This window comes from Apium graveolens, chromosome 11, assembly GCF_009905375.1.
Source record: "Apium graveolens cultivar Ventura chromosome 11, ASM990537v1, whole genome shotgun sequence".
Taxonomy (NCBI): Eukaryota; Viridiplantae; Streptophyta; class Magnoliopsida; order Apiales; family Apiaceae; genus Apium; species Apium graveolens.
Genome location: NC_133657.1, coordinates 204250934 through 204270902, shown reverse-complemented (window position 1 = coordinate 204270902; position 19969 = coordinate 204250934).

The window sequence follows — 19969 nt, the reverse complement described above, 5'->3', positions numbered from 1 at the left end:
AAAAAATATATTTGGTTCGCTTTTGACAGTCGACTAGTAGTTTGACTAGTACTTCTTAGTAGTGCTAGTCCAATATCGATGTTTCGATTTTTTAAAAAATGTTATGAATGATCCAACCTTACAGATGTCAAGATCTATATTTTTGATATGATAAAATTTTTAGAAAAAATAAATATATTTGATTTGCTATTTTAACAGTCAACTAGTAGTTTGACCGGTACTTCTTAGTAGTGTTTAACCGCATACCGATGTTTCAATTTTTTAAAAAATGTTTATGAATGATCCAACCTTATAGACGTCAAGATCTATCTATTTTAGTGATATGATAAAAAATTTAGAATGAAAAAATATATTTAGTATGCTATTTTAACAGTGAACTAGTAGTTTGACTCATACTTACTAGTGTTTAGTTTCATACTGATGTTTCGATTATTAAAAAAATATTTATGAATGATCCAGCCTTACAGATGTGTCACTATCCATATAATTTAGTGATATGATAAAAAAATTAGAATAAATGTATTTGGTTTGCTATTTTAACAGTCAACTAGTAATTTGACCAGTCGTTCTTACTAGTGTTTCCCATACCGATGTTTCGATTTTTGAAAAAATGTTTATGGATTCAACCTTACAGATGTCATATATATTCATGATATATATGATAAGAGAATTTAGAAAAAATAAATGTATTTGATTTGTAATTTTAAAAGTCATCTAGTAGTTTAACTACTACCAAATTCGATTTTATTTAAAAAAATGACAAATAGTTGGTAGGAAATGTAACTAATTGGTAGGAAACTTAACTAGTCATTTCCTACCGCTTCTTGGTAGGGAAAATCATGTGAGATACAAGCCAATCACAATACAACACATTAGTCTATTAGTGCTGAGTAGACAAGCTCATTTTCTACCGCATCGAAGTGGTAGGAAATGAGTCATACAGATCCATTTCCTGCCGAGGTAGGAAATGAGATGCACAAAACCTACCACGGTAGTGCGGTACGAAATACTTTGCTTAAAACGACGTCATTTTATAAGTGGCAAATTTTTTGAAAAAATGACGTGAAAAAGTGTGTACACCTTAGCCATTTGCAAAATTCACTTCTTGTACTTTGCTAAAAATAAAGACAACATGTATAGATTTTATAACGATGTCAAGCCTTAGATTGTATATTCTGTAGGCCCTTATAACTACATATTCAATAAAAATATTTCTTCTGCTTTTGCTTTCAATTTTTAGGATGCTCACGTAAGATTTCTTAACACAAAATATTTGCATTCAAATATATGCAAAAAGCTTATTATTAATTTCTTTCCTTTCAATAATTAAAATGGTGTCATGCCATGTGCTTTATTGATTAAAGAGATATTTGAGTGTAACATTCTGTATTGATTGCTTCATCCCATAAATATGTTAGTGAAGTTTTGATTAACCAATTAGGTGTAGTAGTCGTAGTAGTAGGCGTTGTCCATAAATTTATAAGTAGGAAATAAAGAATCTTCGAACTCAGGGGTTGCCTCATATAAACCTCATCATTATGTCTGCTATGGAGAAAAAGCGTTATTCACATCCAGTTGGTTGATATGCCACCTTTTCTGTATAGCAATGGAAAGAACAAGCCGAACTGTAGATGATTTTATAACAGGACTAGAAGTATGATGGAAGTAAATGCATGAACATTATTAAACCCCTTGGAAACAAGTCTGACTTTGAAATTGGTCAATACTTTCATCAGCTTATATTTATACTAAAAACCCAGTTACAATCATAATATTTTTAGAAGCATCAGCTGGTTCAAGATCCCATGTGTGATTTTGTAAAAGAGGCAATAAACTCGGCTTTCATAGCATTCCGCCAATGAACATGTTTTTTGGCATGCTTGTATGATGTTGGCACATAATAAGGAGATGTAGTAACTGGTAAAACCATAGAATTTATTTGGCTTGTAAATATTATTTTGAGACCTTGTTATAATACGGCTATTTTGTATTGGTATGTCAGAAGTGGGAGAAGAGGTTATGGAGTCATTTTATGACTGAATGGTGGCAGTAGAATTTTGAATATATCATATCTGGTATGGAGGACGATGTAGAATGTGAATGTGATGGAGTCAGAGTGTCATTAGAATGAAGTTAAAGAATTACTTGAATATTACGGACTTTCCTGGTATGCAGTAATAGGTACAGCTCTGGATACATTTAATGGTCAGTGGAAGTTCACTTAAATTTGGATGGGATGTTCTGTGGGAGATAAGAGAAGCAGGATCAGTAGCACTGGTTGGTAGATCCCAATTTACGGAGGAAAAATATGATGAATGGATATGAATAGAGTGAAGAAAGGAACTATTCTCACAAAAACAACATCTCTCCGAAATATACAATATTGAGAGATAGGGTTCAAAGCTCAAATGGTTGTAATATTGTGTAGAAAAACCAAGGCATAGACATGGCTGGGATCGTGGGTTCTAACTTATTCGCAGTATAGATCCGAAGCCACGGATAACATAAGCTACCAAAGACAAGAATAGAATGTTAATCAGGAGAACTTCGAAACAGATATTCATATGGTAATTTATTTGCCAAGGTAGACATTATCATTCTATTTATGAGGTAAACATTATGATGACAAGCAAAAGACCAAAAGGTCTAATGGCATTTAAATTTTGATGTAAAACGGTTTTTGCAGTTTCTATAATGTGCGGTGTTTATGTTCTGCAAAAGCGACTATTTTGAGGAGTATATGGTGGTGATTTAAGATCTTCAATCCCTTGTTTATGAAGATGTGACTGTAAACTAGAAATTCACCACTTCCATCCGTATATATGGACTTAATTTTAGTGTAAAAAATTCTTTCAACCAGATACTGAAATTTTGAAAAACTAGTTTTGACATCAGTATTATATTTTTATTTGTAAACCATGTAATACCTGGTATAATGGTCGACAAAAATCATATAATAATATTTCCTGTCAATGGAAAGAAGTGGTGCAGGACCTCAGGCATCCATGATAATTAGTCAAGAGATTTATTGGAATTAGGCGAAATTGAAAAAAATGTCAATCTGTGGCTTTTATAACAGCAAGAATCATAAGTAATGAGTTTTCAGAATACAAGGACTAAAATTGAATTCAAAACTATAATTATGATTTAAATTTGGGTAGCCCAATGCCACAATTGTAGAGAGGACTGAGTTTGAGATGAATACATAGTTGAGTGGAGAAAAGCCTATTCTTATTCTAGACGACGCACACCAGAGCCGATCCTTAACATGAAAAAATGATGGAAAAAATTCAATAGACATATTATTGTTTTGATAAAACTGATTTACTGATATAAAATTTAATTTTATAACAGATGCACATAATGTTTAGACAAAGTAAATTGATGATTAGTAGTGTAAAAAGACAGTGTTATCTAGTATGAGAGATAGCAATTGATTAACATCCCCCATAGTTATTTCTCGAGTCTAGTGTTAGTCTTGAGGTGACTAAAATTGTGGACATCGTTTGTAATATGGGTGTGATGCACCAGAATTTACAATCCATGAACTGGAATAAACACTATGTGCGAGATTGGGCTCTGGCTTTCATGTTGTTGTCTGACTTCGTACGACACATATTGGCTGTATGCCCAGATTTGTTGCACAACTGACAGCGCACTTTATTAGAAGATGGAAAAGACTGATTATGCCATGACGTACCTTATATAACGAGTACTTACGAGCTTGATTATGATAATTTCTCCGAGGAAGCCTGTTACTAGGAGCTAGAGAAACTTTTCTGGATATGGGCCGCGTTAAACAATAGCAGCCGTGGCTGAAATAGACAAATTAGGAGCTGACGGTTGGTGACTCTCAGTGTACTTAAGGAAGAACTCATGATTCAAGAATTGATCAAATAGTTCTTCATAAGATATGGGTGATTCGCGAGCACGAATAGCAGATGCTAAAGGATTATATTCGGAGCCCAGACCACCGATTATTTGATAACTAATTCCGTATTTAAAACTGGACACCCGACTGTTGCTAATTCGGTCACTGATGGACTTGATGTCACGGAGATATTCAACAACCGAACGGTTTGCTTTTGAAACTTTTCTTAACTAGATCACGTAGTCTTAAAGATACGTAGTTTGATAGTTATTAGCAATGAGGTATGTAAGGATTTCCAAGCGGCATGAGCATCGGGAGCAGTAGCAACTAGGCCAGAATTGCATTATGAATAAGTTATTTTGGCGAAATTATAACTGGTACTCCTGAATTTGGAGAGCTTTATCTCCTGTAGTAATGGTGGATGGTGGAGCCGATAAGAACATTAAGATGGAAAAAAGGTCATAGCCATGAAGAAGAAGCTTAAATTGGGCCTCCAAGTTATGAAATTGTGATTGCAGACTAGTTTAATGGGCAGTTGTGATGTTGGATTAAATTGAATCAACTGCGCAGTTGTTGATATTGTGGAGCTGTTTGTTGCATTAGAGATATCCACGAGTACGAATGATTGATATGTGAACATGAAGAAAAACTTATGGCGATTAGTCCTTAGAGCTTTGATACCATAATATGGGTTAAACTGATCTTTCCGTCCTATTTACGTCCCTTGGTGTCAATATATATACAATATAAATCCTATTTAGAGAATATAGGATTAGTATTATCTAATGAAAAAATACTATTACTATCATTTATCCTTATCATTACAGACTAGATAAGTACTATTTATGCGACCACTACAAGAAAAACTGGTATATCCTACCGTCGAATCGGTAGGAAAATGCCCCCAAAAATCGATAGGAATGACCCAATTCCTACCGATAAGGAACGATAGAAATTACTAAGTGGGAAATGACATTGGTGGGAAATGAGTATGATCACAGTCAATATGGGCCCACTTTGGTGATGTGGACAACCACATGTCAAGGACTCACATGCCAAGTAAGATGCCATGTAGGAAATACAAATTTCCTACCACTGGTGGTAGGAAATAGGTATGTAGGAAATAGGACCAGTGGTAGGAAATTAGGCCACTTGGTAGGAATTATATCAGAATACCATGTAAACACCATTTTCTATCAGTCATTTCTTACCATCCTCGGTAGGAAATACCTTGTTGAAGACAATACGAAATAACTTGAAGATGGTAGGAAATAGCTTGAAGATAGTAGGAAATAGCTTGAAGATGGTAGGAAATAGCTTGAAGATGGTAGGAAATAGCTGGAATGTGGTAGGAATTTCTGGTTAGTTTGTTTAAAAAATAATTCATTGATTTAATATATAACATATTTCCTACCAATATCAATGTCTAAATCTCAAACAACAACCAAAATCGAAAATCATACATCATAAAATACAATTCATCTTACCACTATCATTTTATTTATAATTATATACCATACAATGTACAAAATTTACAAAAATTACATGAAATCAAAAATTATGATAAACTCCAAAATTAGTTACCCCCAAATGGGTCATCATCGGTTAGTCATTCATCAACGTTCGAAATCGCTTTCCTCCATTTCTTTATCTTCAATCCATAAATTTGGTTTGCTTGTATATGTCCTATCCATTTAAATAAGAAGTAAATAAATAAAAATTAGTATCACAAATAAAAAACTAATACATAAACAAAGTATCACAAAAACTAAAAAACACTGATAATATGAAAATAATTGAGATGAATGAGGTGAGGTGATTAAATTTGATTAAGAGATGTATGTAAGTTGACTTTTAGTGAAGTGAGAAGAGAGAAAATAATAATGCAAGAGGGGAGAGGAAGATGAAATGAGGTTAAAAAGAGAGAAGAGAGAAGAAGTAGAGGATGGGATAATTTTGAATTTTCGAATTTGGCAAAAAATTGAATTTTGATTTAGGGCACCACTTTCAAATTTTTGATTTTTTTTTGAAAATTTGGGGCATTTCCTACCGAATTGTGGTAGGTTATAAGTTGTACGAAAATTTTGAATTTTTCAGTTTGGAGCCAATTGAATTTAAATTTTGATTTGGGCGCCAACTTTCAAATTTTCGAAATATTTGAAACTTTTGGGCATTTCCTACCGACTTGCGGTATGTTATGACTTTGAACAAAAAAAATTGATTTTTTTTAGTTTGGGGCCATTTTGGTTTTAAGCGGTTTATTTTGAATATTCATTATAAAATCATTGAAAATGAAATTGAACAATTTTATTTTTTTGCGTGCATCGTGATAATTGTTTTAACATCCCTACGGTTCGATCATTGATATATTTTTTTAAAAAAAATAGTTATGTAACCCTAATTTAACCCCTAAATTCAATCCTTAAATATACAATATCTCTTATTAAAATTTCTAAAAAAAATTTGTTGAATTTCTTTTTTTTGGTTGAGTTGAATTGTTATCATTCCTTGAAAACTTTTGTTTGTTAAAATATAATTGCAAATGAAGTTAAAAAAATTATAATTTTTAAAAAATGTTTATGAATGATCCAACCTTACAGATGTCAATATCTATATATTTTAGTGATATTATAAAAATTGAAAAAAATAATAAAATGTACTGGGTTTGCTATTTTAAACATTCACTAGTAGTTTCACCAATACTTTTTATCAGTCTTTAGTCCCATACCGATGTTTTAAATTTTTAAAAAATGTTTATGAATGAGCCAACCTTATAGTATGTCAATATCTATTTATTTTAGTGATATGATAAAATTTTTATAAAAGAATAAATGTATTTGGTTTGCTATTTTAACAGTCAACTATTAGTTTGACCGATACTTCTTACTATTGTTTAGGTCCCATACCGATGTTTCAATTTTAAAAAATATTTATAAATGATCCAATCTTACACATATCAAGATCTATATATTTTAGTGATATGATAAAATTTTTAGAAAAAAAATAAATGTATTTGGTTTGCTATTTTAACAAGTAGTTTGACGAGTACTTCTTACTAGTGTTAGTCCAACATCGATGTTTCGATTTTTTAAAAAATGTTTAAGAATGATCCAACGTTACAGATATCAGTATATATATATTTTAGTGATATGATAAAAATTTTAGAAAAAATAAATATACTTGATTCGCTATTTTAAACAGTCAACTTGTAGTTTGACCAGTACTTCTTAGTAGTGTTTAGTCGCATACCGATGTTTCAATTTTTTTAAAAAATGTTAATGAATGGTCCAAACTTACTCATGTCAATATCTATATATTTAAGTGATATGATAAAAATTTTAGAAAAAAATATATGTATTTGGTTTGCTATTTTAACAGTCACTAGTAGTTTGACCACTACTTCTTATTAGTGTTAGTCCAATATCGATGTTTCAATTTTTTAAAAATGTTTATGAATGATCCACTTTACAGATGTCAAGAACTATATTTTAGTGATATGATTAAAAATTTAGAATTAAAATATATATTTAGTATGCTGTTTTAAACAGTGAACTAGTAGTTTGACTCATACTTCTTACTAGTGTTAAGCCCCATATCGATGTTTTGGTTTTTTAAAAAAATGTTTATGAGTGATCCAACCTTATAGATATCAATACGTATATATTTAGTGATATGATACAATTTTAGAAAAAAATAAATGTTTTTGGTTTGCTATTTAACAGTCAACTTAGTAGTTTGAGCAGTACTTCTTACTAGTGTGAGTCCCAATATCGATGTTTCAATTTTTTAAAAATGTTATGAATGATCCAACCTTACAGATATCGTACCTATATATATTAGTGATATGATAAAAATTTTATGAAAAAAAATATATTTGGTTCGCTATTTTGACAGTCGACTAGTAGTTTGACTAGTACTTCTTAGTAGTGCTAGTCCAATATCGATGTTTCGATTTTTTAAAAAATGTTTATGAATGATCCAACCTTACAGATGTCAAGATCTATATATTTTAGTGATATGATAAAATTTTTAGAAAAAAATAAATATATTTGATTTGCTATTTTAACAGTCAACTAGTAGTTTGACCGGTACTTCTTAGTAGTGTTTAACCGCATACCGATGTTTCAATTTTTTAAAAAATGTTTATGAATGATCCAACCTTATAGACGTCAAGATCTATCTATTTTAGTGATATGATAAAAAATTTAGAATGAAAAAATATATTTAGTATGCTATTTTAACAGTGAACTAGTAGTTTGACTCATACTTCTTACTAGTGTTTAGTTTCATACTGATGTTTCGATTATTAAAAAAATATTTATGAATGATCCAGCCTTACAGATGTGTCACTATCCATATAATTTAGTGATATGATAAAAAAATTAGAAAAAAATAAATGTATTTAGTTTGCTATTTTAACAGTCAACTAGTAATTTGACCAGTCGTTCTTACTAGTGTTTAATCCCATACCGATGTTTCGATTTTTGAAAAAAATGTTTATGAATGATTCAACCTTACAGATGTCAATACGTATATATTTCATTGATATATGATAAAGAATTTAGAAAAAATAAATGTATTTGATTTGTAATTTTAAAAGTCATCTAGTAGTTTAACTACTACCAAATTCGATTTTATTTAAAAAAATGACAAATAGTTGGTAGGAAATGTAACTAATTGGTAGGAAACTTAACTAGTCATTTCCTACCGCTTCTTGGTAGGGAAAATCATGTGAGATACAAGCCAATCACAATACAACACATTAGTCTATTAGTGCTGAGTAGACAAGCTCATTTCTACCGCATCGAAGTGGTAGGAAATGAGTCATACAGATCCATTTCCTGCCGAGGTAGGAAATGAGATGCACAAAACCTACCACGGTAGTGCGGTACGAAATACTTTGCTTAAAACGACTGTCATTATATAAGTGGCAAATTTTTTGAAAAAATGACGTGAAAAAGTGTGTACACCTTTAGCCATTTGCAAAATTCACATTCTTGTACTTTGCTAAAAATAAAGACAACATGTATAGATTTTATAACGATGTCAAGCCTTAGATTGTATATTCTGTAGGCCCTTATAACTACATATTCAATAAAAAATATTTCTTCTGCTTTTGCTTTCAATTTTTTAGGATGCTCACTAAGATTTCTTAACACAAAATATTTGCATTCAAATATATGCAAAAAGCTTATTATTAATTTCTTTCCTTTCAATAATTAAAATGGTGTCATGCCATGTGCTTATTGATTAAAGAGATATTTTGAGTGTAACATTCTGTATTGATTGCTTCATCCCATAAATATGTTAGGAAGTTTTGATTAACCAATTAGTGGTAGTAGTCGTAGTAGTAGGCATTGTCCATAAATTTATAAGTAGGAAATAAAGAATCTTCGAACTCAGGGGTTGCCTCATATAAACCTCATCATTATGTCTGCTATGGAGAAAAGCGTTATTCACATCCAGTTGGTGAATATGCCACCTTTTCTGTATAGCAATGGAAAGAACAAGCCGAACTGTAGATGATTTTATAACAGGACTAGAAGTATGATGGAAGTAAATGCATGAACATTATTTAAACCCCTTGGAAACAAGTCTGACTTTGAAATTGTCATACTTTCATCAGGCTTATATTTTATACTAAAAACCCAGTTACAATCAATATATTTTTAGAAGCATCAGCTGGTTCAAGATCCCATGTGTGATTTTGTAAAAGAGCAATAAACTCGCTTTCATTAGCATTCCGCCAATGAACATGTTTTTTGGCATGCTTGTATGATGTTGGCACATAATAAGGAGATGTAGTAACTGTAAAACCATAGAATTTTATTTGGCTTGTAAATATTATTTTGAGACCTTGTTATAATACGGCTATTTGTATTGGTATGTCAGAAGTGGGAGAAGAGGTTATGGAGTCATTTTATGACTGAATGGTGGGAGTAGAATTTGAATATATCATATCTGGTATGGAGGACGATGTAGAATGTGAATGTGATGGAGTCAGAGTGTCATTAGATGAAGTTAAAGAATTACTTGAATATTACGGACTTTCCTGGTATGCAGTAATAGGTACAGCTCTGGATACATTTAATGGTAGTGGAAGTTCACTTAAATTTGGATGGGATGTTTCTGTGGAGATAAGAGAAGCAGGATCAGTAGCACTGGTTGGTAGATCCCAATTTACGGAGGAAAAATATGATGAATGGATATGAATAGAGTGAAGAAAGGAAACCTATTCTCACAAAAACAACATCTCTCCGAAATATACAATATTGAGAGATAGGGTTCAAAGCTCAAATGGTTGTAATATTGTGTAGAAAAACCAAGGCATAGACATGGCTGGGATCGTGGTTCTAACTTATTCGCAGTATAGATCCGAAGCCACGGATAACATAAGCTACCAAAGACAAGAATAGAATGTTAATCAGGAGAACTTCGAAACAGATATTCATATGGTAATTTATTTGCCAAGGTAGACATTATCATTCTATTTATGAGGTAAACATTATGATGACAAGCAAAAGACCAAAAGTCTAATGGCATTAAATTTTGATGTAAAACGGTTTTTGCAGTTTCTATAATGTGGCGGTGTTTATGTTCTGCAAAAGCGACTATTTGAGGAGTATATGGTGGTGATTTAAGATCTTCAATCCCTTGTGTATGAAGATGTGACTGTAAACTAGGAAATTCACCACTTCCATCCGTATATATGGACTTAATTTTAGTGTAAAAAATTCTTTCAACCAGATACTGAAATTTTTGAAAAACTATTTTGACATCAGTATTATATTTTATTTTGTAAAACCATGTATACCTGGTATAATGGTCGACAAAAATCATATAATAATATTTCCTGTCAATGGAAAGAAGTGGTGCAGGACCTCAGGCATCCATGATAATTATTCAAGAGATTTATTGGAATTAGGAGAAATTGAAAAAAATGGCAATCTGTGGCTTTTATAACAGCAAGAATCATAAGATAATGAGTTTTCAGAATTACAAGGAACTAAAATTGAATTCAAAACTAATATTAATGATTTAAAGTTGGGGTAGCCCAAATGCCACAATTGTAGAGAGGACTGAGTTTGAGATGAATACATAGTGAGTGGAGAAAGCCTATTCTTATTCTGGACGACGCACACCAGAGCCGATCCTTAACATGAAAAAAATGATGGAAAAAATTCAATAGACATATTATTGTTTTGATAAAACTGATTTACTGATATAAAATTTAATTTTATAACAGATGCACATAATGTATTAGACAAAGTAAATTGATGATTAGTAGTGTAAAAAGACGTGTTATCAGTATGAGAGATAGCAATTGATTTAACATCCCCCATAGTTAATTTCTCGAGTCTAGTGTAGTCTTGAGGTGACTAAAAATTGTGGACATCGTTGTAATATGGTGTGATGCACCAGAATTTACAATCCATGAACTGGAATAAACACTATGTGCGAGATTGGCTCTGGCTTTCATGTTGTTGTCTGACTTCGTACGACACATATTGGCTGTATGCCCAGATTTGTTGCACAACTGACAGCGCACTTTATTAGAAGATGGAAAAGACTGATTATGCCATGACGTACCTTATATACGAGTATTACGAGCTTGATTATGATAATTTCTCCGAGGAAGCCTGTTACTAGGAGCTAGAGAACTTTTCTGGATATGGGCCGCGTTAAACAATAGCAGCCGTGGCTGAAATAGACAAATTAGGAGCTGACGGTTGGTGACTCTCAGTGTACTTAAGGAAGAACTCATGATTCAAGAATTGATCAAATAGTTCTTCACAAGATATGGGTGATTCGCGAGCACGAATAGCAGATGCTAAAGGATTATATTCGGAGCCCAGACCACCGATTATTTTGATAACTAATTCCGTATTTAAAACTGGAGACCCGACTGTTGCTAATTGGTCACTGATGGACTTGATGTCACGGAGATATTCAACAACCGAACGGTTTGCTTTTGAAACTTTTCTTAACTAGATCACGTAGTTTAAAGATACGTATTTGATATTTATTAGCAAATGAGGTATGTAAGGATTTCCAAGCGGCATGAGCATCGGGAGCAGTAGCAACTGAGGCCAGAATTGCATTATGAATAAGTTTATTTTGGCGAAATTATAACTGGTACTCTGAATTTGGAGAGCTTTATCTCCTGTAGTAATGGTGAATGGTGGAGCCGATAAAGAACATTAAGATGGAAAAAAGGTCATAGCCATGAAGAAGAAGCTTAAATTGGGCCTTCCAAGTTATGAAATTGTGATTGCAGACTAGTTTAATGGGCAGTTGTGATGTTGGATTAAATTGAATCAACTGCGCAGTTGTTGATATTGTGGAGCTGTTTGGATTAGAGATATCCACGAGTACGAATGATTGATATGTGAACATGAAGAAAAACTTATGGCGATTAGTCCTTAGAGCTTTGATACCATAATATGGGTTAAACTGATCTTCCGTCCTATTTACGTCCCTTGGTGTCAATATATATACAATATAAATCCTATTTAGAGAATATAGGATTAGTATTATCTAATGAAAAAACTATACATATTTATCCTTATCATTACAGACTAGATAAGTACTATTTATGCGACCACTACAAGAAAAACGGGTATATCCTACCGTCGAATCGGTAGGAAATGCCCCCAAAATCGATAGGAAATGACCCAATTCCTACCGATAAGGAACGATAGGAAATTACTAAGTGGGAAATGACATTGGTGGGAAATGAGTATGATCACAGTCAACATGGGCCCCACTTGGTGATGTGGACAACCACATGTCAAGGACTCACATGCCAAGTAAGATGCCATGTGGAAATACAAATTTCCTACCACTGGTGGTAGGAAATAGGTATGTAGGAAATAGGACCAGTGGTAGGAAATTAGGCCACTTGGTAGGAATTATATCAGAATACCATGTAAACACCATTTTCTATCAGTCATTTCTTACCATCCTCGGTAGGAAATACCTTGTTGAAGACAATACGAAATAACTTGAAGATGGTAGGAAATAGCTTGAAGATAGTAGGAAATAGCTTGAAGATGGTAGGAAATAGCTTGAAGATGGTAGGAAATAGCTGGAATGTGGTAGGAATTTCTGGTTAGTTTGTTTAAAAAATAATTCATTGATTTAATATATAACATATTTCCTACCAATATCAATGTCTAAATCTCAAACAAACAACCAAAATCGAAAATCATACATCATAAAATACAATTCATCTTACCACTATCATTTTATTTATAATTATATACCATACAAATGTACAAAATTTACAAAAATTACATGAAATCAAAAATTATGATAAACTCCAAAATTAGTTACCCCCAAAATGGGTCATCATCGTTTAGTCATTCATCAACGTTCGAAATCGCTTTCTCCATTTCTTTATCTTCAATCCATAAATTTTGGTTTGCTTGTATTATGTCCTATCCATTTAAATAAGAAGTAAATAAATAAAAATTAGTATCAACAAATAAAAACTAATACATAAACAAAGTATCACAAAAACTAAAAAACACATGATAATATGAAAATAATTGAGATGAATGAGGTGAGGTGATTAAATTTGATTAAGAGATGTATGTAAGTTGAACTTTTAGTGAAGTGAGAAGAGAGAAAATAATAGATGCAAGAGGGGAGAGGAAGATGAAATGAGGTTAAAAAGAGAGAAGAGAGAAGAAGTAGAGGATGGATATAATTTTGAATTTTCGAATTTGGCAAAAAATTTGAATTTTGATTTAGGCACCAACTTTCAAATTTTTGATTTTTTTTGAAAATTTTGGGCATTTCCTACCGAATTGTGGTAGGTTATAAGTTTGTACGAAAATTTTGAATTTTTCAGTTTGGAGCCAATTGAATTTAAATTTTGATTTGGGCGCCAACTTTCAAATTTTCGAAATATTTGAAACTTTTGGGCATTTCCTACCGACTTGCGGTATGTTATGACTTTGAACAAAAAAATTGATTTTTTTTAGTTTGGGGCCATTTTGGTTTTAGCGGTTTATTTTTGAATATTCATTATAAAATCATTGAAAATGAAATTGAACATTTTATTTTTTTGCGTGCATCGTGATAATTGTTTTAACATCCCTACGGTTCGATCATTGATATATTTTTTTTAAAAAATAGTTATGTAACCCTAATTTAACCCCTAAATTTCAATCCTTAAATATACAATATCTCTTATTAAAATTTCTAAAAAAAATTTGTTGAATTTCTTTTTTTTGGTTGAGTTGAATTGTTATCATTCCTTGAAAACTTTTGTTTGTTAAAATATAATTGCAAATGAAGTTAAAAAAATTCTAATTTTTAAAAAATGTTTATGAATGATCCAACCTTACAGATGTCAATATCTATATATTTTAGTGATATTATAAAAATTGAAAAAAATAAATAAAATGTACTGGGTTTGCTATTTTAACATTCAACTAGTAGTTTCACCAATACTTTTTATCAGTCTTTAGTCCCATACCGATGTTTTAAATTTTTAAAAAATGTTTATGAATGAGCCAACCTTATAGTTGTCAATATCTATTTATTTTAGTGATATGATAAAATTTTTATAAAAGAATAAATGTATTTGGTTTGCTATTTTAACAGTCAACTATTAGTTTGACCGATACTTCTTACTATTGTTTAGTCCCATACCGATGTTTCAATTTTAAAAAAATATTTATAAATGATCCAATCTTACACATATCAAGATCTATATATTTTAGTGATATGATAAAATTTTTAGAAAAAAATAAATGTATTTGGTTTGCTATTTTAACAAGTAGTTTGACGAGTACTTCTTACTAGTGTTAGTCCAACATCGATGTTTCGATTTTTTAAAAAATGTTTAAGAATGATCCAACGTTACAGATATCAGTATATATATATTTTAGTGATATGATAAAAATTTTAGAAAAAAATAAATATACTTGATTCGCTATTTTAACAGTCAACTTGTAGTTTGACCAGTACTTCTTAGTAGTGTTTAGTCGCATACCGATGTTTCAATTTTTTAAAAAATGTTAATGAATGGTCCAAACTTACTCATGTCAATATCTATATATTTAAGTGATATGATAAAAATTTTAGAAAAAAATATATGTATTTGGTTTGCTATTTTAACAGTCAACTAGTAGTTTGACCACTACTTCTTATTAGTGTTAGTCCAATATCGATGTTTCAATTTTTTAAAAATGTTTATGAATGATCCAACTTTACAGATGTCAAGAACTATATTTTAGTGATATGATTAAAAATTTAGAATTAAAATATATATTTAGTATGCTGTTTTAACAGTGAACTAGTAGTTTGACTCATACTTCTTACTAGTGTTAAGCCCCATATCGATGTTTTGGTTTTTTAAAAAATGTTTATGAGTGATCCAACCTTATAGATATCAATACGTATATATTTTAGTGATATGATACAAATTTTAGAAAAAAATAAATGTTTTTGGTTTGCTATTTTAACAGTCAACTAGTAGTTTGAGCAGTACTTCTTACTAGTGTGAGTCCAATATCGATGTTTCAATTTTTTTAAAAATGTTTATGAATGATCCAACCTTACAGATATCAGTACCTATATATATTAGTGATATGATAAAAATTTTATGAAAAAAAATATATTTGGTTCGCTATTTTGACAGTCGACTAGTAGTTTGACTAGTACTTCTTAGTAGTGCTAGTCCAATATCGATGTTTCGATTTTTTAAAAAATGTTTATGAATGATCCAACCTTACAGATGTCAAGATCTATATATTTTAGTGATATGATAAAATTTTTAGAAAAAAATAAATATATTTGATTTGCTATTTTAACAGTCAACTAGTAGTTTGACCGGTACTTCTTAGTAGTGTTTAACCGCATACCGATGTTTCAATTTTTTAAAAAATGTTTATGAATGATCCAACCTTATAGACGTCAAGATCTATCTATTTTAGTGATATGATAAAAAATTTAGAATGAAAAAATATATTTAGTATGCTATTTTAACAGTGAACTAGTAGTTTGACTCATACTTCTTACTAGTGTTTAGTTTCATACTGATGTTTCGATTATTAAAAAAATATTTATGAATGATCCAGCCTTACAGATGTGTCACTATCCATATAATTTAGTGATATGATAAAAAATTAGAAAAAAATAAATGTATTTGGTTTGCTATTTTAACAGTCAACTAGTAATTTGACCAGTCGTTCTTACTAGTGTTTAATCCCATACCGATGTTTCGATTTTTGAAAAAATGTTTATGAATGATTCAACCTTACAGATGTCAATACGTATATATTTCATTGATATATATGATAAAGAATTTAGAAAAAATAAATGTATTTGATTTGTAATTTTAAAAGTCATCTAGTAGTTTAACTACTACCAAATTCGATTTTATTTAAAAAAATGACAAATAGTTGGTAGGAAATGTAACTAATTGGTAGGAAACTTAACTAGTCATTTCCTACCGCTTCTTGGTAGGGAAAATCATGTGAGATACAAGCCAATCACAATACAACACATTAGTCTATTAGTGCTGAGTAGACAAGCTCATTTTCTACCGCATCGAAGTGGTAGGAAATGAGTCATACAGATCCATTTCCTGCCGAGGTAGGAAATGAGATGCACAAAACCTACCACGGTAGTGCGGTACGAAATACTTTGCTTAAAACGACGTCATTTTATAAGTGGCAAATTTTTTGAAAAAATGACGTGAAAAAGTGTGTACACCTTTAGCCATTTGCAAAATTCACTTCTTGTACTTTGCTAAAAATAAAGACAACATGTATAGATTTTATAACGATGTCAAGCCTTAGATTGTATATTCTGTAGGCCCTTATAACTACATATTCAATAAAAAATATTTCTTCTGCTTTTGCTTTCAATTTTTTAGGATGCTCACTAAGATTTCTTAACACAAAATATTTGCATTCAAATATATGCAAAAAGCTTATTATTAATTTCTTTCCTTTCAATAATTAAAATGGTGTCATGCCATGTGCTTTATTGATTAAAGAGATATTTTGAGTGTAACATTCTGTATTGATTGCTTCATCCCATAAATATGTTAGGAAGTTTTGATTAACCAATTAGTGGTAGTAGTCGTAGTAGTAGGCGTTGTCCATAAATTTATAAGTAGGAAATAAAGAATCTTCGAACTCAGGGGTTGCCTCATATAAACCTCATCATTATGTCTGCTATGGAGAAAAGCGTTATTCACATCCAGTTGGTGAATATGCCACCTTTTCTGTATAGCAATGGAAAGAACAAGCCGAACTGTAGATGATTTTATAACAGGACTAGAAGTATGATGGAAGTAAATGCATGAACATTATTTAAACCCCTTGGAAACAAGTCTGACTTTGAAATTGTCAATACTTTCATCAGGCTTATATTTTATACTAAAAACCCAGTTACAATCAATAATATTTTTAGAAGCATCAGCTGGTTCAAGATCCCATGTGTGATTTTGTAAAAGAGCAATAAACTCGGCTTTCATAGCATTCCGCCAATGAACATGTTTTTTGGCATGCTTGTATGATGTTGGCACATAATAAGGAGATGTAGTAACTGTAAAACCATAGAATTTATTTGGCTTGTAAATATTATTTTGAGACCTTGTTATAATACGGCTATTTTGTATTGGTATGTCAGAAGTGGGAGAAGAGGTTATGGAGTCATTTTATGACTGAATGGTGGGAGTAGAATTTGAATATATCATATCTGGTATGGAGGACGATGTAGAATGTGAATGTGATGGAGTCAGAGTGTCATTAGATGAAGTTAAAGAATTACTTGAATATTACGGACTTTCCTGGTATGCAGTAATAGGTACAGCTCTGGATACATTTAATGGTAGTGGAAGTTCACTTAAATTTGGATGGGATGTTTCTGTGGAGATAAGAGAAGCAGGATCAGTAGCACTGGTTGGTAGATCCCAATTTACGGAGGAAAAATATGATGAATGGATATGAATAGAGTGAAGAAAGGAAACCTATTCTCACAAAAACAACATCTCTCCAAATATACAATATTGAGAGATAGGGTTCAAAGCTCAAATGGTTGTAATATTGTGTAGAAAAACCAAGGCATAGACATGGCTGGGATCGTGGTTCTAACTTATTCGCAGTATAGATCCGAAGCCACGGATAACATAAGCTACCAAAGACAAGAATAGAATGTTAATCAGGAGAACTTCGAAACAGATATTCATATGGTAATTTATTTGCCAAGGTAGACATTATCATTCTATTTATGAGGTAAACATTATGATGACAAGCAAAAGACCAAAAGTCTAATGGCATTAAATTTTGATGTAAAACGGTTTTTGCAGTTTCTATAATGTGGCGGTGTTTATGTTCTGCAAAAGCGACTATTTGAGGAGTATATGGTGGTGATTTAAGATCTTCAATCCCTTGTGTATGAAGATGTGACTGTAAACTAGGAAATTCACCACTTCCATCCGTATATATGGACTTAATTTTAGTGTAAAAAATTCTTTCAACCAGATACTGAAATTTTTGAAAAACTATTTTGACATCAGTATTATATTTTATTTTGTAAAACCATGTATACCTGGTATAATGGTCGACAAAAATCATATAATAATATTTCCTGTCAATGGAAAGAAGTGGTGCAGGACCTCAGGCATCCATGATAATTATTCAAGAGATTTATTGGAATTAGGAGAAATTGAAAAAAATGGCAATCTGTGGCTTTTATAACAGCAAGAATCATAAGATAATGAGTTTTCAGAATTACAAGGAACTAAAATTGAATTCAAAACTAATATTAATGATTTAAAGTTGGGGTAGCCCAAATGCCACAATTGTAGAGAGGACTGAGTTTGAGATGAATACATAGTGAGTGGAGAAAGCCTATTCTTATTCTGGACGACGCACACCAGAGCCGATCCTTAACATGAAAAAATGATGGAAAAAATTCAATAGACATATTATTGTTTTGATAAAACTGATTTACTGATATAAAATTTAATTTTATAACAGATGCACATAATGTATTAGACAAAGTAAATTGATGATTAGTAGTGTAAAAAGACGTGTTATCAGTATGAGAGATAGCAATTGATTTAACATCCCCCATAGTTAATTTCTCGAGTCTAGTGTAGTCTTGAGGTGACTAAAAATTGTGGACATCGTTTGTAATATGGTGTGATGCACCAGAATTTACAATCCATGAACTGGAATAAACACTATGTGCGAGATTGGCTCTGGCTTTCATGTTGTTGTCTGACTTCGTACGACACATATTGGCTGTATGCCCAGATTTGTTGCACAACTGACAGCGCACTTTATTAGAAGATGGAAAAGACTGATTATGCCATGACGTACCTTATATACGAGTATTACGAGCTTGATTATGATAATTTCTCCGAGGAAGCCTGTTACTAGGAGCTAGAGAACTTTTCTGGATATGGGCCGCGTTAAACAATAGCAGCCGTGGCTGAAATAGACAAATTAGGAGCTGACGGTTGGTGACTCTCAGTGTACTTAAGGAAGAACTCATGATTCAAGAATTGATCAAATAGTTCTTCACAAGATATGGGTGATTCGCGAGCACGAATAGCAGATGCTAAAGGATTATATTCGGAGCCCAGACCACCGATTATTTTGATAACTAATTCCGTATTTAAAACTGGAGACCCGACTGTTGCTAATTGGTCACTGATGGACTTGATGTCACGGAGATATTCAACAACCGAACGGTTTGCTTTTGAAACTTTTCTTAACTAGATCACGTAGTTTAAAGATACGTATTTGATATTTATTAGCAAATGAGGTATGTAAGGATTTCCAAGCGGCATGAGCATCGGGAGCAGTAGCAACTGAGGCCAGAATTGCATTATGAATAAGTTTATTTTGGCGAAATTATAACTGGTACTCTGAATTTGGAGAGCTTTTATCTCCTGTAGTAATGGTGAATGGTGGAGCCGATAAAGAACATTAAGATGGAAAAAAGGTCATAGCCATGAAGAAGAAGCTTAAATTGGGCCTTCCAAGTTATGAAATTGTGATTGCAGACTAGTTTAATGGGCAGTTGTGATGTTGGATTAAATTGAATCAACTGCGCAGTTGTTGA